The following is a 7393-nucleotide window of genomic DNA, read 5'->3' as shown; positions in this document are numbered from 1 at the left end:
TAACTCACGATTCCACCTCCTCTGATTCTGCCAGCGATGATTCCTTATGTTACCTTCACCTTTTGTTCCCCTCCGACACCAGTTCCGCCAACTTTGATTCCAGTTCCTCCGGTTCCGCCAACTCTGACTCCAGTTCATCTAGTTCCGGTGAGAGATTGCTCTAACAAATCCTTTTTGACCTGGAACCCATTCGCCGACAACACAATTGAACATATCCTCCCTATCGAATAGAGCCTTCTTGAACTTAGCTCCAACTACAATTCCGCTGACGACCATTCCTCCGATTCTGACTCCGACGAGACTTATCAGTTCACAATGGGCCGGTAGGTGTCATTTAATTTTGTCCATAATTCTTTAGTTTTCTTGAATCTTTTGATTCTAGATTGCCCTAGAACAAAATTGTTTTGTTTGTTACATTTTCCCTTTCAGTATATTTTTACATGAATACCTTGGAAGTAATCTTTAATTGAATCATCTGCTATCTTGTATTTGGAAAATTTCAATTGCAATTCAGATTCTTCTCCACTTGTATGTCCTTTTCGCTTTCTCCTCTTCTTGCCCGCATCGGTTTTCAAGTCTTCCTTTGTTATCAAAGAAGAAAAGATTGTTATCCCTCATGTTTGTTCTTGAATTTGAATAAAAAATTTTGTAGTGTTGTCACAGGCGTGAGATTCCTTGAATATTAATAGATCCAAAATGGCATCCACAAAAAGCTTAAACCCTCTTTCTTCAACAACCACAAACCACTCTACAAGTTGAGACAATATTATCAAACTGTTAGAGTGTATACTAAAATTCTAGTTTTTTCTAAACATTTACTTCAAAATAAAGAATCACATTGGTCAAATGTCTACATTTATATGCTAAGTGTAGTTGTTCAATTAATTTATATTGTAAATAACATGGTGTGTGGTGTCACACACAAAAGATTATGTTATCAGTTCCTTATAAGTTATAAATTATAGCTCACGACTAAGATGGATAGGAACAAACCATTGGAATAGTCGTAGTGTAATTTGGTATTAGTTTATCTTGATTATAAAATTACACTAGTACACTTTTAGTGTATTGAGTAGGACCATTTGATATAGTTTCTTTTTATACTGACTCTTTAAAAGAACAAGACATCTGTTATTATGAAAGTGTGTACTCTTAATCATAATATAATAACAAGCACGTATACTTAATATTTATTTTTTTAATTTATCAAAGGGTGTGATTTAGTTCGATAAATCAAAAGGTCCGATAAGTTAGGAAATAATATTATTTATAATTTATGTTATTGATTATACAAGGAAACTATGTCCTAGTAATTTAGGTTGATGATGCCCCCAAGAGAAGCTCATAAGGATTGTCATGTAAACCCTGGAGGTGGACTTAGTACGACATGACCATAAGGTTGAGTGGTACAACTCTTGGAGTTAGATATTAATTAAGTGACTTGTTAGTAACTCATTTAATTAGTGGACATTCGATATCTTAAACACAGGGAGATTAACACACTCATGATAAGAAGGAGCTCATATAGTAATATGGGATTGGTGCGGTAGTTCAATAATAACTCTTTAGTGGTATGAGTTATTATTGATGAACTCGAGTTGGGTGTTTGGGGCGAACACGGGAAGCTCAAGTTCATCGGGAGACCAAAACCAATTCCTCCTCTCGGTCCCTGTCGTAGCCTCTTATTAATAAATTCTTATATCCACCTAAACCCAACTTCTTACCCACCTTAAGGTGGCCAGCCAAGCCTAGCTTGGAGCCCAAGCTAGGGCCGGCCAAACCAAGGCTAGATGGGTTCAAGTGGTGGTCGGCCCTAGCTTGGAACCCAAGCTTAGGTGGCTGGCCACAATAAATTAAAAGGAGATTTTAATTTTAAAATCTTTCCTTATGTGGAAGCCATGATTTTAAAAGAGAGTTTAAATTAAATCTTTCCTTTTATAGTTTCTACAAAGGATTAAGAGAAAGGTTTGATATCTTTCCTTATTTGTAGTTAAAAGGAAGATTTTAATTTTTGGAGAAAACTTTCCTTAATTGTAATCATCCACATGTTTTAAAAGAGATCTTTTAATTTATAAAAGTTTCCTTTTATAACCAACCATGAAGGGAATTTTAAAAGAGAAATTTTTATTTTAAAAATTTTCGGAAACAAATTAGGAAGTTTTAATTTTATGTTTAAAACTTTCCTTATTTGGAGGACATGTAGGGGCCGACCATAGAAACAATAAAAGGAAATTTAAATTAAATTTTCCTTTTAAATCATTGGCAAGGAAAATAAGGAAGTTTTAATTATGTCTAAAACTTTCCTTATTTGCCAAGACCAAGGTATATAAAAGAGACGGTAGAGATGCCTCACCTCATAACACACATCTATTATTCCTCTCTTCTCTTCCTTGGTATGGCCGACCCTCTTCCATTGCTCCCCTTTTCTCTTCTTCTTTGGTGGCCGGCGGCATCTAGTCTTGGAGAGATTTTTGGTGGCCGGATTTTGCTTGGAGAGGAAGGAGAGATAGAAGGCATTGTTTCTTAGTATCCCTTGGAGCTTGGTTGGTGGCCAAAGTTCTTCATCTCTAGGAGATTGTTGGTGGCCGAAACTTGCAAGGAGAAGAAGGAGGCTTGGGTGGATTCTCATCTCGGTAGATCGTCGCTCACACGACGTCCGAGATAAGAAGAGGAATACGACAAAACATCGTGAGGTCCATAAGCTACAAAAGGTATAACTAGTTATTAGTTTCCGCATCATAACTAGTTTATTCTTTTGTTTAGATCTTGAAATACCAAACACAAGAGGCTAACGATTCTAGGCTATCAAATTTATGTTTCGATTGTGTGTTTCTTTTGTTTTTCGATCTTGTGATTCGATTGTTCTTAGTGGTTAAACCTAGGGTTACTATAAGGAGATTAAATATTGAATTTCGTTGAAAGACTTTGTCTAGGAAATAGTGGATGATCTCATACCCAAGAAGGCCTAATACCTCGTCATGTTTAACTTGGAAGCCGATCTCTGAAATAAATATTTAATCAAATTTGTAACATGGGTGGATTTGGATTAATAATGTTAAGCATCGTTTGCGATCTAAGTCTAAACCTTTAAGAATAGATAAGTTGAATTTGGAATCAATAATGTTAAGTTCTATTTGCGATTTCAAATTTAATTTCTAAAGAATACAATAGGTTGTTAGGAAAGGTTCGTGACTTGTACAAAATTATTGTACAGGAGAACCAGTACGATATTCCGAGTAGCAACCAAAACAAACATCATGGAATTCTACTAAAATCACAACATGATAGTGTTTAGATACTGACTGAGAAGATCCTATGGCATGTTAGCATTGGGATGGTTATGTTTTTCCATACCAGATAAGTGTCCCATTAAACTAAGGCATTTGGAACACCAGAAGTCCTAAATGATTTACTATAGGATATAGCTTTGTCAACAATGAATTTCAGCACTAATACTAATATCTGCAAATATCTGTAACCTTGATCACGTACCTAAAAGACTGAATGGCTTCATGAGTAATAATTAGTCTTCTCATTAGAAGATTCATCAAAAAATTATTGAAAATTTCTACTTCAATTCCACGATTTTTGAAATAATAATCCACTAAAATCATAGTATCATAGAGGACTGATACCAACCCGCTTGGCTTGGTAGTACAATACTTTGATATCCCTCCACATTTTTTCAGGAATTGGGGTCACCGACACCAAGCATGGGAGGCCAGAAGATCGTACGGCGGAAGGTTCCACTGTCACTTTAGAGATATGCTCGGTCTGTTAAGGTATTGTGTCAATGACACTTTACTGACAAGTCTTTTCAGGGAAAGCTTTGAGACGCATGCTGCCTTGGAAGCTGCACACGCGCTACCGGAGCTCTATATAAAGGGAGAGTCAAAGCATCGGTGGAGGTACGCGTTACATGCGATATTCGTTGTTTACGCTACTGTAGTCTTCTTATTGCTCCGCTTCATTCCTCATCGCCGGTAACTAACTTGAGCATCGGAGAGCCAACGCCGGAGATCCCTTCCCTGGCTCGACACTAACATAGTCTGTGTTGCAGGTCCGCGTGGAGTCCACCAGAGGTCAGTGTGAGCCCCACATCCTCAGCATTTCGTCTCTTCGACTTTCGGACAGGATCATCTATTAAGGACGGTGTCGAGGTTTCTGGAGTTTTGTTGCTTGCAGAATTAACTAGGCACATTTTCAATTGATTTCCTTTGTATGTTAAACTGCGCATGCTTCAGATGAATCGGTTTTATGTGAATGATTAATTGATATCATGCCCAGATGGTGCTGCTTAATGATAAGGGATGTTATGAAGCTTTAGGTTTCAATTGCTTTACTATAGGTTTAATTTAAGATCAGACTTAGGTGTTGTTTCAGATTGAGGTAGATGATGTTCTGATTTGTTGTAAGCACAGTAAGGTTTTGATTTTTTTTTTTTTTGTCAAATTGCTAGTGTGTCTGTCAGATTCATGTAATGGTTGTTGTTATTCATGTTTAGATTTATAACTTAGATGTTGTGACCATGTTATTATGAATTCATTGTTTCAGAGCGAGCATAGTTTAAAGTCTTGAATACTCTTATATATCTTTCATCTTGAGCTCAACTATCTCTGCACAAGTTTAGTTATAAATTTATGTTGTTTTTCTGCATCTGCTTAAGCTACAAGTATCGTCTGTATATGAGAAGCTGTAACTAATTGTTCTTGTAAATGCTAATTTTGATGTCCAACGGTTTGATACTCTGAACTATCAATGTAAGGATTTTTATCACCTATACATATACATGTTATGAATGAATCATGCTACCGAATATTTATAGGATATAAAGATTAAGATTAAAGGGCTTGACAGAGATACAATTGATATGTAATGATAGTCTTCTTGGTAAGGGTAATTAGATAAATGTGGGTTTATGTGGTGTTGATACGGGTTAGGTGCCTTGGGATGAGCTCTAAGGCGGGCCCTTCCAAATATGACTAATGACTGGGTTTGACTGATACCTAAGAGGTACCTCTCAAGGTTTATGACGGGTAAATCGGTTGTGCTCTCTAACGGTTCACCACTATAGCCATATTTATCTCTTTATGTTCTATTGAGGTTTTCTTACTATGCTATGATTTAATTCCTTCTTTGTTAAATGCACATGTGTAGTAGCCTACTTATGGATTGTACTTGCTGAGTCAGTGGACTCACACTATAATCTTACACAAGTGGAGGGAATAGTATTAGGATGGTGATAGAGGACACGAAGGCGGAGTGACCGAGACGAGAAGATGGAATGTAAGCTACACTTCCTAGGTGTTGACGTTCCGCAAGTGTACGGAAATGTCGTAAGTAATAATAAAAGATATCGTATCCACAGAGACTGGAATAACCGCTAAAGATGTTTCAACATAAGTTAGCTAAACAACTAATCAATGGATTGACAAAAGAAAAGTACAACTATGCAAAGTAAAACATAGAAACTAAAGAATAAGAAACAAGAATAAGGGCTATGATAAAGGTATGTTCTAGGAGTTTCGGTTTCTTTGTAAAATTATTCAATGTAAATGATCTACCAAATCTTATTCCTCAATTGTCCATCATTTGTAGAAGGTTGTCGGTTCTCTCTTGCAATAGACAACCGGCCTAGGACTGCAATTTATATCTAAATGTGATCAATTAGGTATGAATCCTATGATGTCCTTACACGGACTTGCCTGTCACGTGCGTCCCTCGGATAATCAACATAGGAACTCATTGCTTCTCAACCTCATCGAGATACATAAGATTAATGCACACCATCTATCCTACCTCCTTGAATAACTCTATTTCACCCTCAAGATCATTCCCTCATACGTCCTTACACGGGCTTGTTCCTTTCACGAACGCCCCTCAAAAAATCGAATGAGAAATAATCTCTACAAGATTCACAAGATATTCAAACATTCAATCAAGTATGGGAATTAGGTCCAAATCACAACAAACCACACATGATCAAAGAGATACAAACAGGACAAAATCATAGAAATAGGGAATTGACAAATCCACAAGAATTTTACATCAAATCTTCATTACAAATACTCCATCCTCGAACATAGAGATCTAATCCATAGAACAAGGAAAGAAATCTGAAAACAAGAAGATTACAAGTATCTTGATTCCCAAATCCAAGAAAGAAAGGGAAGAAAGGCTTATCTACAATGAATAAAGGTCTTCGGATCCAATCCTTACTTCCGGAGTCGAAACGATGAAGATCTACCCTTAGATCGCCGGAAAATCCCTCCAAGAAGGTGGAGGAACACCCCAAAACTTCTTTCCCCCCAAAAGGGAGAAGATCCCCTTTCAAATCTTGAAGAAGACCTTATATAGAAGGGGGGTTTGGGTGACACACGGCCTCGAGACACGGCCGTGTGAAGCTCACACGGCCTGTGCTACTCCCTTCTCTGCTTGTCTCACATAGCCATGTGTGAGACACAACCGTGGCTTGCTCTGCCACTGCTCCCCTTTCACGGTCGTGTAGATCTACACGACCTGCACTGCCTCTAGCTCTGGAGCTCCTGCACGGTTGTGTGGTGCACACAGCCAGGGCATTCTTGGCCTCTAGAAATGTTGCACGGCCATGTAGATCTACACGGTCATGCACTGCTTCAGTTCTGGAGGGCTTGCAGGGTCGTGTGGTGTACACGACCTGGCTTTGTTGGCTTCAAAACTTGGCACGACCGTGTGAAGCTCACATGACCATGGCCACTCCCTTTCCTGCAGCAGCCACACGGGTGGTGATCCTCACATGGCCTGGGCAACCCCCCATGGCAGGGCTGTGTGGCACACAAGGATGATGCCTTCCTCCTTTGTTTTGCTTGCAGATCTGACCACGATCATAAATCCTTCACCAAATACGACTCCTTTGTATAGAAAATGCATAAAAGCATATCTCCGAACAAAAACAGTAAATATGCTAAAAGAAAAGCTGGAAGTACGAAAATGCATAGATAAAGCATGTGCAAAGTATGTGAATGTGCGTCAAAACATGCTAAACAAGAGTATACAATCTACGCACATCACACCCCCAGACTTAAACCTTTGCTTGTCCTCAAGCAAAATGCTGCAATCTAAATTCATATGTTCTACAACACACTCATATCCCTAATGCATTTTCCTAACTCTATCAAAAAGTTTCATTAACAACCATGATCATGGAAACAAGTCAAGAATGGCTCAAGCATAAGTATCTTGTGCACAGTGCAATAAGTAACTCAAACCCCTTCAAGTTTCAATCTTCGTCCTACTCAAGTCGTCATTAAATTTGAGTTCCTAATGTTTCTGGTGATAGGCACGTAACCGGTATAGACACTTACATGCCACACACTTGGTTCATATTTCTCAATCAACTCAAGGTCTCAAAGGC

The sequence above is a fragment of the Zingiber officinale genome, chromosome 6A (assembly GCF_018446385.1).
Source record: "Zingiber officinale cultivar Zhangliang chromosome 6A, Zo_v1.1, whole genome shotgun sequence".
Taxonomy (NCBI): Eukaryota; Viridiplantae; Streptophyta; class Magnoliopsida; order Zingiberales; family Zingiberaceae; genus Zingiber; species Zingiber officinale.
The sequence above is the reverse complement of the archived record's forward strand: the minus strand, read 5'-3'. Positions refer to the sequence as shown.